The sequence below is a fragment of the Falco rusticolus genome, chromosome 9, assembly GCF_015220075.1.
Source record: "Falco rusticolus isolate bFalRus1 chromosome 9, bFalRus1.pri, whole genome shotgun sequence".
NCBI classification, from domain to species: Eukaryota; Metazoa; Chordata; class Aves; order Falconiformes; family Falconidae; genus Falco; species Falco rusticolus.
In genome coordinates this window covers 13,471,332-13,484,749 of record NC_051195.1, presented here as the reverse complement: position 1 = coordinate 13,484,749, position 13,418 = coordinate 13,471,332, and the positions used below count along the sequence as shown (strand labels likewise).

The 13,418-nt window shown below is 38.9% G+C and overlaps 1 protein-coding gene across 13 annotated transcripts in view; it reads left to right on the top strand.

Moving 5' to 3' along the window:
• LDB3 (LIM domain binding 3) overlaps positions 1 to 13,418 on the top strand; it is a 127,892-nt gene that overhangs the window by 25,750 nt on the left and 88,724 nt on the right. The window lies entirely within an intron of this gene.

Below are 13,418 nucleotides of genomic sequence, written 5' to 3'. Positions count from 1 at the left end.
TCCAAAGAGACATGACCGATACTTTATTGTCTGCAGAGCTTTTACCTCTGCATTATCGCTGCCAGTCTCTTCACAGAGGCTGCAGCAGAAGCTAGAATTATTGCCTAGACTACAGGGCAGAGTAGCACAGAGCTTGAAATCCGTGCTTTCATGTCAGTTCTGTTTGTCTGTGGTATTCACACAGAGCAGCAGAGTTAGATGAGATGATGTTAGGTGTTTTGAAGCGGAGAGTGAAGACAGTCTTGTTCTTCTCTGACGTAGCCAGAATCTTGTAAAACAAGTTTTTTTTTCTTAGGTCTCAGCTTCTTTCCTCTATTTGTATTTTTATGAGGAACTTTTTTTAATACCTGGATGATTTCTTTATACCAATCTTCTGTACCATTTGCCCAAAATACTGTTTGATGTCTTGTTTTTCACTGTGTAAAATGTGTTGATTCATTATTTCCAATACTTTTATTGCCCTGAATAACTGGGCCAGGGAAGGTCTGGACCCTGTTAAGCTATGTCTCTTCCCCGTTAAGTGAAAGAGACATGTCAATGCCTCACTGTTTAAAACCAGAGAATTTCCGCCAATTTCTGGTGTGTCTCCTCATCAGAGAAGACAGATAGATTATACACTTTCTCTGTGGCTGACACATATAGCTTTAATATCGGCTACTGCTTATGCTTAATATTCCCCTTTGCAGCCTCAGAAGTCTCTCCAATTTGGTAACAAAATTTTGCTGGTAAAATGCTATTTCCAGTAGTGACACAACGTTAAACCTGAATAATAAGAGTATTTTTCTAGTTCTGACTTTGGGTAGCTGTTGAAGAATAGTATAATTATGAAATTGTTGCTTTCTAGATATAAAATAGAAGGTTAATGTCACTGTGTGGAATAGAAATTACTTTTACTTGAATGTATGCTGGACTGGGTATGATCCAGAAGACTCATTGGTATGATCTGGAATTGTGAAGGAGCTCTTCCCTGAGGATCTTGTGCAGGAGATATACAGGAAATGGAAGCAGAAGGTAGAGGGTGAATTTCTTTCAGTCCCGGGAATTATACAGAAAGGCAGAGGAAAAAGCCATTCAGAAGAAAATGCCTCTCACCGAGAGAACCAGATGGACATAATCTCTGGTACTATTTAAAATAGGTCTAGTAAAAGTTTGGGAGCATCTTTGGACTTTATTAGGCAGTTACATGTAAAATGTATATGTTGCTCCCATATCATACACATATGTAACCTTACAGTCTCATAAAGAGCTGTATAAATCTATAAATAGAAGACCCATCCTAGGATAAAGAGAGATTACTAATACAGCTCCATTTGGCTCTTCTGTCTGCCCCAGGAATCTCTGCAGCTGCCCAATAATCATCCAAGCATTCTTAATTTTCATTTATTTCCGCTTCTTGGTGTCTGAAGTAAAAGCCGCCTGTTGTTAAATAGGTGCATATTCGCTTTGAGAAATGTTTTCTGCTGCCATTGCAGTTGGCATAGTCTTGATGTGGAGCACATCAAAGTTCCACCACTGACAGTTTTTAAATATTTTCTCTGCAAACATGATTCATGAGACTAAGCAATGTTATTGAAGAAGATGCTGTGAGAGAAGGAAGGATATCAAAAAAGAAAACAGATAAAAAATAAAAACTAGGGAGGGTGGGAGCCGGTCATCCACTAAGTAATCTCCTGATTTAAGAGTGTTTAGAGAAACTTGGCCAGGATCAGACTCTGACAGCATATTACAACTCCAGAATGCCTATAGATTTCGTTTGCATGTGGGTGTACAGCTTTGAAAAATATTACTGTAAATATAACTGTGCCTAGAACAGAGAACTTCCGTAATTCCATCAGTCATGATTCTGTCTGGATCTGAGGCTTGCATGTTGGTAGTGGGGAATACATAAATCTTTAAAGATGTTTGCTTTATGCAGTCCAAAATGGCCCTTTAATTTAGCCACTCAGATGCTTGCTTGATGACAAAATAGAGCGATGATGCTCATTGTCCTGCAGTTTAGCTAAGTCCTCATTTGAGATCAAAGTGGAGGGTTAACATTTTCTGCATGTTCCCCTTCATTCCTCATTTGTATCAGGCAAACAATGGTTTTACTAGCAGCAGGAATCCCTATTAAAGTAACTGCCATATTTTGTCATCTACACAATTCATTGTTTAGCAATTCATTTGGTGCCAGATGAAGAAAAAAAGACAAACTGGGCACAGAAAGGCAGACCACCTTAGACTTTCTGAAATTCTTTCTTGGTCAAACGACAAATTTTCCTGCTGCCTCTTCCAAACCAATTATTTTGACATGCTCCACTGCAGAAGTTATAGTGTTTAACACAGCCAAGGAAAACACTGTTAAGCCAAATTCTGAAGTTCATTGCATTCCTTCCGTGGACTTAAATAGATGTCCTGTGAACATTTATCCCCTAACAAAATATGCAATCAGATTATCATAATTAGTGTATTTACCCTGGACCACGAGAGGAAAATTCCTGATCTGGAGATGCAGAATTTTGAGACTTATTCTGGCTAGGTGTGTAGCTCATTACAATCTTTGCTTCCAGTGTTTCTGAGAAAAATATCTGCAGTTATTAAGGAAGGAATGAAAGGCAGAAGTACAGCTGTGAAATGGAAGTGAAGCACCCTGCAGAATAATTCTGTTACACCCAAGATATGTGTAAATTACAGAGCTTGATGATCCATAAGGAGCTGTAGCCTGAATCAAGGATGAATTCGTATCTTAAACTAAGAATCAGAACCACATTCACCTAGATAAAGCCTAGGTAAATACACCAAGCAGGGTAGTAATGATTTTCACATATAGTTTATGACCTAATCTTTGTTACCTACGCATGTTTATTAGATACAAACGTGTAAGCCATTTTTTTAAATCTACCCTAAGCTCCTAAACCACTGATCATGCTGCCAAACTGGTAGAAATCTTTATGATTAACTGTTACTTTCCTTCCCAAGTATAATTAACTACCTGAAAGGAATAGGAATGTACAGAGGAGTGAAAGTTGGAGGATTATATGTAGACAGCATGCTTCAAGACCCTACCTTTAAACACTCTATTAAAACCTGTGTACTCTGGAAGAATAATCCTGCCTTAGTTTGGTGCTGCTTACATCAGCAAGTGATGAATACCAAATCTAGGTGAGAGAAAACAGGAGAGAAGCAGAGTACCCAAAAAGGAATTGGCAGAAACATTGCTCCCCAGGTTTGCAGGTAAAAGTATCACTAATGAGTAATATCAGCATCACAGGCAAATACGCAGGCTGGAGATGCAGAATTTTGAGACTTATTCTGGCTAGGTGTGTAGCTCATTACCATCTTTGCTTCCAGTGTTTCTGAGAAAAATATCTGCAGTTATTAAGGAAGGAATGAAAGATTAGACAAAGTGTTGATTCACAGTTGATGGTTGCCTGCTTTGCTATCTGTAATTAAAACAAGGGAGATTTTTCATTAGACCCTCTGGAATGTAGTGCAAAAGAAAGTTAAAGAATTTATTAAGATGAGATACATCTTACTTGGCATTCCTGATGCAAACTGAAAGCTCTCTGACTTCACCTGTTGATCACCAGGGTGAGCAGCTGAGCAGCTGAAAAGCTGTCCACAGTAGTATGTCAGCGGGATAGGAAATACTGATCAGGCTTCTCTTCCTGCCTTAATACCTTCTTTCAAGTGCCAGTTACTTACTGGTCATAGTCTTTGCACGTTGAAATCCCCCTCCACACACACGTGCTGGGTAACTCCTCTGGGAATTCAAAACCTGTCATCAGCAACAACAGATCAGCTTGTCCATAAGAGAGTGCTTCTCTGGGCACCTAAAAGACTGGTGGATGAATGTTGACAAAGTAGGTAGTACACCTGCTATTACTGCTGGCAAGGGGTCTAAATGTCATCCTTGTCACAACAATAACTAAATAAGGTCTTCTGTGAATGTCAAAGAGTTTCTGGTTTTCCTGTTGTGGAGGTAGTTCTGTTTTTCTTAACAGTGAGTATTGGGAATATGCTGCTGAGTGGCATGGTCAGGTAAACACGCTTTGCTATTTTAGAGAACTCTAGAGGACTGGGAGTTCGAATAAATAGTTTTCCCTCTGCAAAAAAAAAAACCCAACAAACCCAGTAGCTTATCCAAAGATAATTGAAGCTGCTTGAGCTACGCACTCTGCTCAGTTAGGAATCGTGAGATCAAGACTCCTGCCTTTATCTGGAATGGAAACTCCCCAAGAACAGCTTTCCTTGTAGCAAAGGGGAATTTTTGAGTCAAATTTCAGCCCAAAACTTGGGCATAAAAATAGAAGACATGGTATGATGAAGGTGAGCGGCATTGTTTGGATCTTCAAACACAGGTCAGTTTAAATGAAGAGCCATTCACCACATGCAAGTTAATATTAACTACCTAAGGTCATTCATTTCTTAAAAAGTCTTTCTAAATACTCTACTTCTAAATTAGCTTATGGCTTCCCAAATTTATGGGACATTCTTGTTAAAAACTTACGTCAATGCTTCCTTCTTGATGTTGCATTTTCTTAATTTAGTAGTATTTTTTGGTTGTACCTTTCAGGACACGTTGGCTCATAATGAATATTGATGTTTGATGAGGAATTTCTGTAAATTTTCAGAACACAATATATTTCTTTTCTGTAACGTTTCATACAAAATTTTTACTTCAGATTCTCCCTTGGAAATGGTGCAGGTTGGAAAGGGGAGCTGATGAAGCAGTACTCTGTGAGGAAAGACTCTCAGTCCAGGTCAGCTTTGTGTATTGCACACCCAGCTGATCTGACTTCTTTGTGACCAGAAATTAAACAAACCTGTGAGCCCTAGGTTAGTGTAGGAGCCACTCTGTCAGGGTTTACTTGGCCTCCTGTTTCATCACAAGCTTGATGGTCCGTAGGGGAGAGAAGTCAAATAGGTAAACTGTTGTGGTCAGCAAATCTACCCATGTTGCATTAGTGATTGAACAAAAATGACTGTATCTTTCTCAAGAAATGATACTTTTTTCCATCTTACTCATTTGCTTATTTTTTTATTATTACTTTAAGTCTGAAATAGCCTTTAGCTGAAGACAGTACCAGTATGTTAAAACATTTCATTTCTATTATTTTATTTTGTCTGTAAACAAGAAGCCATTCTAAAGTCACGTAAAAATGGTTATTGTAGAGTTATGGAAAATACTCTAGTATATGGAAAAAAGACAAAAAACCCACATTCTGAAAACTTTTCAGCTTAATATTGCTATGTGCCCTGAAGCCACTGTGAGATGCGTGGGCAGGTACTCAGCTACATTAATGCCAAAGAGGATTATAAAGCTGATGGATGTAAAATTAACTTAGAGGGATGCTTTTACCTTAGACAAAACCATATATGCCCCTGGCTTGTGCTTTGTTAAATAAAGTCTAGGGGGTTTTATCACACTCTGCAAGCTTTAAGTAGGAAATTTTTGAAGATTGCTGTATGCACTACTTTAATGGGTTAAAACAGCCAAAACCAGCCTTGGCATCATCACACTATAAATAAAGTTCAGTTCTTGTCCTCAGCAATAGCCATGTCCCTCCTCAGTCAAGATAAAGCAGCAGTAAAACAAGATGCTTACTTTTTTAAAATTCAGATTGTGTTGCTTTTAATTATTATTTTCTCAGTCTTCACGGTCTTCAACATAACAAGTTTTCCCTTTTAGATTTGAGATTATACCATTATGTTCAAATTATTTCCTGTTAAACAAATGTGGTTCCTGTGGCTTCACAGGGGAAGTGGCATCTCTGTGTAATTGAAAAGCCAGGAAAGCAAAGCTTAAGCTATTACATTTTAACAGGTAAGAGAAACATCCTCAGTCTCTACAACATGCCTTGCTTCCTGAAACATCCAGCAGCTTACATACCTGTTAAATGTGTCAAGATTGTATTTTACTTGATACACCTTTAAATTTCCAAGGATCCTGGTGGCAGGACGTCATGTTATGCACTAAACATGATACAGCATACTACAGAAGAAATTTGCATTGCACTTTCTCAGGGGAACTTTGCTTCTGTTTTTTCTTATTCACTTGGATCTTGAAAGGAATTTTTCACTGGCTGGAGTGCTTTTGTTTATTCTCTCAGAGCATGAATGCATACTATAGGTACAAAACAGTTATTCTCATGAATAAGGAGAGCATTCAACGAGTCATTGATGCTATATGGTGGATGGTTGATGCTGGGCCATCCAATTGCAACAGATTCGCATTGGGCAATATGGCCTCTTAAACCCTGAGATGCAAAAGTAATGGCATGATACAGAGTGCAGTGCCTGCAAATTTAGTTCTGATTCAACATCTGTCACTGTAAACATGGGCTATATTTCCTCTTCTGTCATACAGATGCCTTTCTGTGTGTACTGCACTATTCTAGCATCTGTCGGCAAAGCATGGAGTCGAATACTATGTACTTCTGGTTTACAGACAGGACTGCTATTTGCTCTGTCAAACTGGCAGCTCGTGTTTTAGTGATCAGAGGAAGAATTACTCCCCTGGTATTCTGGTGGCCAGAAAAAAAAAAAAAACAACTCAATAAACAAATTCACATTTAAAGAACAGTAAATGTAAGCCTGCGTCAATGTAATAAGTACTCTAATTTACAAACACACAGGAGCAGAAAAGCCACTTATACATCGGTCAGATCTGTGCTGGAACCTCAGGACTTACTCAAAGTCAAAGCTATTTTAAGTTGCTTAATATCAGAGTGGCTGTAGGCCACTAACCACCAAACTAAAACTCAGTATTGTCTCAAATGCCCTTTTAGTCAGGCCTTATTGTTGCTGAACCAATCAAAACCCTTTCAAAGTTATAAAACATTATGTTCTTAGTTACATACGATGAAATGCATTAAGTAGAATGAAGCTGAAAAAAAAAGAAAATCTTACCGTAGTGGCCAATAGAAAAAGACATAAACCCCTCAGTTTATTGCTAATGCTTGTAGGGGGAGGCAAGACAAATGGTGTTTGTATGAGGAGGTCAAAAAACTGCGCAAAATGTAGAATTCAAGAAGCCAATAGCTGTGAAAATATGAAAGGCCATATTGATAACTGGGATCTGTCTACTTGAAACACAAAGAAATATGCCTTACAATGAATTAAAATTTGAAAAAGAGAAGTAGGGAAGAGGAAGGGGAATGTTTGATGAAACTTGGCAGTTCTGATCCTGCAAGCACTTAGAAGCTGAGTGTAACTGGCAGGGAGTTCTGTGGAAGCCGACTGAACTGCTCACACACACGGGGCTGCCACAATACTAAGGATCAGTACCTCGGTTATATTCTCAGTTTTGATTTGTATAAAGTTGTTAAACTTTTTGATACCAAAGAAAAACTTACTCACTTGCTCCTTAAAAACTGTCGTAATGAAACAATCAACACTTATTATTATATGTCTCATCTCTCTGCTTCCGTCTCATTTGTGCAAGTTACATAGCACACTCTTATCTTGGCTGATGCTAACTGAGAATGGACTGAATAGATCTAACAGCTATATTTAGATGAAGACTGGGGGAAGGAAGATTACTATTAATCATACCATATAAGATTTACAGAGCTGCAGTCTTCTAGCTATGCCAACACATCCTATTGAAAACACACATACACATTTTTACTGTCATCTGTATAGTTGGTGTACATAGAGGACACATGCTTCTAAGGGGCTAAGCTGCAAACTCCAAAATATTTCCATTTAAAAAAAAAAACAACAATTTTTTCCATCAGATAAGGTGGAGTTGAGGCAGGAAACAGAATGACTTTCCTTCTAACCATGGGCAGGAGCATTTACACTTACTTTCTGAAAATCCCCCAAAGCCTTACCTAGGGCAACCCCCTAAGCATTGCCTACATGCTTTCTTTCATTTCCCAGCTGGAAGCCTTTTACATTTGGTTTACTTCCATCACCTGGGTTATTTAGCTTGGCAAGAAGGGCCAGCTGTCTGTCTCCTTCCTTGAAAAGCCTATATATTGTGTGTGAACAGCAGCCTTGTAAGATTATTAAGTAAAAGGAAAGTTTGTGGTGTTAACTGTGGTGGTACCATTCTAATGTGGTCTGGCATACCTGAGATGGAGGTAAGTCAGTTAACGCAAGTGCTAATAGTCCTTCTGCTCTTGCAGTGCAGATCTCAGCACACAGTGTCCTGAATTGTGCGTGCTTGACAGGCAATCCCACAAAATCTCTGTGCTGCTGTGGCATCGTGGCTCCTGGTACCCAAGAGAGGTAGACTAAAGCTATTTTGGGTGTTCTCACGTGTATTGTAATCTCCCTTCCTAACTACAGATGAAGCATAGCCTGAGAGGCCACTTCAGAGTGTCTCTGCAGCTTGCCAGCTCAGCTCTGTTTAATATAAATGGAAGCTCTTCAAGGTGTCAGTGGCATATTTTGCAAATGCCACCAGTGTTCTTATAAGGCAGGTTCTGTTGCCTCATTTAAAACAAAAAATCAGAAAGGGAAAAAAAAAAAAAAAAAAAAGAAAAGCCTGGTAGTAAACTGAAAACAATGAGACATATTCTTCAGGAAAATGGCAGCTGCAAAGAGGGAATTTTCTTTAGGTTTGGATAGTCATGTGTGCAAGGACTTTCATTTCCAGTTTTCTATAGTTGTCTGGTTTTATATGTAATTGGTCTTGTTCAGCTCCCCCATCTGACACTGAGAGGTATAAAAGCCACCATCAAAGAGGGCAGGGTGTTTGCTCTGTGGTGTAGGTTAGCTAGGCTGTTTCTTTCTTTGTTCCTGTTTTATGCCTTCTGGCAATGTGTCAACTGAAATGGTGAATTTCTGCCTGATCACTTATCCCAGTGGGTTTTATTTCTTTTCTTTGCTGTTTTTGTCTTGTGCAGAATTGTCTTTATTTTCTAAGAAAACCCATGATTTTCCCTTTGGAGCTGTTACACATTTATTGTGGGGACAGGGATGGAAAGTGACTCATTTAGGAAACAATAATATAAATTTCCTCAATTAACTTGCTCACAATGGGAGAGGAACTGAAGTCTCTAGTCCAGAGATAACTACTTAGATTCATGTGGGTATTTGCCAGTTTGGTGTAACTGTTCTGCAGTGAGATTCCAAGGCATGTCTCTCCTCCTTTCAGTAGGTCATGCTCCTCTATGTAAAACAGGGAAGTTTCGCTGCCCCTCGCAGGCACTGTGAGCCCCGGTACTTGGAAAGCTGGTGAAAGTTAGTACAAAGCATCTATACAAAACCCCACTTGCCAAAATGTAACAGGAGATTTAAATGCCGTTTTCCCCACAAAGGAAACATATTTTCTAGTGATCCAAGGATCTGTCTGCCTTTTCTTGTAAGAGTGTATTATAGCCTCTGGTAGCTGACAGCTTATGTCCCGTCTCTGGTTTCTAGCCTTTCTGACTATGGAAAGCAACATTCTGTGTTACCATTTTCTTCTGTTCCAGAGATCCTGAAGAGGAGAGGGTGTTCTTTCCAAGTGCTTTAGTATATTTCTAGGGCTAGTGAATACTTGATTCTTAAATGAAAAGTGGAAAGTTTAACTTGTTGATTTTGGGGTTGGGGTCAGGCATAGCTCGAGTCCTGGAAAAACAAGGGGCGCTGGCTAATGCTGCAGGCTACCATACTAATACCTTCTCAGTTGTGTAGGTCCCCCCATGTATTTTTGCCTGCCTTGTAAATTAGGAGCTCATTGGGGCAGGAAAGCTGTGTCCATCCATCTGTTTATGCAAGCATTCTCATTAGTATTTTAACACTCAAGCACTCAAATGCTGCCTGGTCCCTCTCTCTTCCCCCTTTGGAGTGTAGCTGAGGGGGCTTGGATGGAAACACGTGCTGGTCTCAAGGTGGTGTAGCAGCTGCACTTTGTACGCTGCCTCCCAGAGCTCCTGCTAAATAGTATTTACTTGGAACCCGGTGCAGACTTATTTTTTAGAGCACAGCTGTCACTGTTGTACTATATATTCACCCAGTACACCGATCTGCTCACAACAGAGCGTAGTAAGAATTCTCTGTAGTGCACTGAAAGCAACATGTGATACTTCCAGCCTGCCCACTTGCTTTAAGCTGGGGATATTGGAAGTCAGATGTCTGCCCTGTAGGAAAATTGTGAGGGCTGAAAACTCACATCTCTGAAGCAGCACGTGTTCCTCTGCTTTCCTGAGAGAGGTGAAATATGCTTGGCTTTTCAAGATGAAGTCTGTGCTTGGGCTTGAGATGCTAAAGAACTACTATCAAAATTAGATATGTCAGTGGTACCCTGTCTTGGATTGTGTGAATCAATTGACAGAAATAGCTATAGCTTGAATCTCTGGTGAACATCTCACTGTAGCCATAAATAAAGGCATTTGCAATACCTAGAATCTGAAAGTTATGTTGTAATCCAGACCAAGTGCGTTAGGACCATTACGGAGGTTTTCTGAAACAGTTCTGTCTAGGCCTTTCCCAGAGATCTTTTAAGAAAAAAAACCATTGGTGGTTAAATCAAAAAATACATATTTGGCCTCGACAGTACTATATTCCTCTAATTTTGTTACTTCTGTAAACAGGAGAGGCTGAGATGAGGGCAAACTAGAACTTACTATGTAGACAGATCTGGATTTGCAGTCTAATTCCAAGAGTTAACTAACATTCACCCTTAATTGAAAAAAAAAATAAACGCCCTTTTTGAATAAAAAATAGATGAAATAAAAAAATAGATTAATAGAAAAAAGATTTCACAAAAATACGGTGAGATCTTCTCTGTGATTGTATTTAGTAAATTTTTAGTAGATCAGAAATGAATTCTCAAAGGAAAGTACAGATAAACACTTTGCATTCCATTCCTTTCTGCTGGATCTTCAAAAATGGGAACAAGATAGTCTTGACTGTGCCTTGACACTTCAGATCCGGCTGCCCTGTATCTCCATCTGTATGCTGGTATTTTGTCCCCAACAATTACTGGCTGTTTTCAATGTCTGCTGTAAATGCATGCTGTGGGTTCGCTTGAAAGTCTCACAGAGAAGCTTGTTAGCTTCTAACTAAAATAGGTATAATGTTGTACTTTGATGTGAATGTTTTATACTTCCAGACTTTAATAATGCTTTCTATATAAAGCTGTACAGAACCAAATAATCTATATTGTATGCTTTTAGCCAGTAGGAGGACTGGGGAAAGAATTCTTTCCTGATGCTTAGTATGGTTCTGAATTACAGATGCAATGAACGAGATTAATCTTTTCTATTTGTGAGTCTTACTGTCCATGAAGCTAGGATAAGCTGATCTTTAGAGGTGAAGTGACATCAGTGGAGCGCTGGCCCCTGAAACAGGAATTGGAAAGGTAGAGCTGCATGAAGGAATCCAGCCCATACTTTGTTATTGTTACACTTAGCTGAAGAGATGCCCACAAACCCCTTTAATTTACTTTTCAAATAAAGGAACGTTGGCTGGTAAGCCATGATTCAGACTGTTTTCTTATCTTTCACAGTGTGGTTCTCCTGCAGCAATTTGACTCAGAAAGGGAGTTAAAATGGCCATAGTTAGAAATTCATATAAATGACAAATTTGAAGTTACCCAGGAATTTTTTTGTTTGGTTTTTTTTTTTTTTGATAGATTCTTCTGACAAATATATCTTTTTCTTAGGTAGTGTCTTCTAAAAGTGTTAGGAGAAAAATATCCCACTAGAGTGAGTGAAATCAGGTCACTAGTCATAACCATCCCCTCCCTCTAAATTTGACTCTAATTCTCAGACAGTTGTAGTTAACTGCGCTATCTTTATTTTGAGATATCACACGTAAATTTGGGGCTGCAAAAAGCAGAAATCAGAGAAGCTGGGAGGGAAGTCAGTATGTTACAGCTATATTAAAATAGTCTCAGTTTTAGACTTCTTTATCCTTTCTGTGGAAGCTCAGCTTCTCTGGGCCTGTTTTGTTTGAAGCATCACTGGGGAGTGGAAGGAGAGATCTATGTGTTAAGTAAGAATTCCCAAATTAGGGCAAACATTTGACTTTCAGTAACTGGGTTGATATTCAAAAACTAGTCTGTTCTTTATGAGAAAAAGGGGGAGTTCCCAGCATTTAGAACTATCAGCATCACTCAGTTAACATTTTGTGGCAAGAACTTGAATGTTTAATGAGGAGGTAAAAAGTGGTGTCTTAGAAAAGTGATGTGTGAAGAGTATTTATTAAAAAAATCATTATCAAGTAGGCTCAAGCCTTGGTGTCTACCTGACTGGCAAACGGTTTATGTAATGGAGGAAAAAGATAAACTGAGAAAGACTGAAGTGTCCTGCTTGATGAATTCAAGTCATACTGATTTATCTGTTCACGTTTTGCCTTTTCCTGACCTCCTCTTTTATTGCAGATTCTGTTTTTTGATGTATTTGGGGAACTGAGCAGGGAAGGGCCTTTCAGTAACTATTTAGGTACATGTGTCTATGCAAATAATCTGTATTCTTTGTAGGCTTCTGGATTCTGTTTATTTCTCACAATGCACATTTCGCAAAATGCGTAGAAGCCAATGTTTGTATAACAGGTTAGGAGAACTCTTTGCAGTATGAATCTTTGCAGTATGAATGTATTAAACTGCAGAATAAAACTCCATGTCATTGAAACTACTACAAAGTATTTCCCCCACCCCTCAATTCCTCAACACCAGAAAAATACATCAGGGAACGGCGCTGTTATTATCAGCCAGCTTACTTTGCATGAGAACTTTGTATCTTCACTCAGAAAACACAGAGAGAGCTCTTCTAGCTTTTATCTCTAATGAAAAGGTATAGAAAGCTGTCTCTTGCAGTCAGATCAGTTCTGGGATGTTTTTTACAGTGCCTAATTCCAAAGTCATCTCTATTTTTGTAGTGTCAAGAGTATGCAGGGTGCTGTGTTCTAGCACTTTGATACTATAGCTTGTGTTCTAGGAAACTGACAACGCCCATTTGTCAGACTATACTGTCAATTAGACTGCCAGCCTCAATACTGAGCACTTTTAATAGGGTGTTAAGAAAGGGTTTGGGGTTTTTTTTTTTTTCCTTTTTTTTCTTCTTTGTCTTTGCCGGTGGAAGAGTACAAACAAGCAGACTAGGGAATTGCTTTGGAAGAACTTTTTTGAGTATGTACATATTTTTAAGTGTGTTGAGGTCATATTAGGGAAGGCAGGTTAAGGAATTTCACTTCACACGTGATGAGAAAAAGTGTTTGGTGTTTGGATTTGTGTTTTGGTTTCCTTGGGAATTCAGCTTCACCCTTTAAGCCTGGCTGAATTCACAGGGAAATTTTGGCTTATAACCAGACACATTTTTCTTTTGTGTTCACTGTGCTGAAGGAACAGAGCCTGACTGCAACCTTTGTTGTAGTATTTTAGATTATCCTTGGGTTTTCTTAGAAGTGAGGAAGGTAAGGAAGTGGACAGCTAAAAATAAGAGCAAAGACCTATAGCTTATGTCCATATCTTTTAAGTACCGACTGCTGAAAGCAGATGA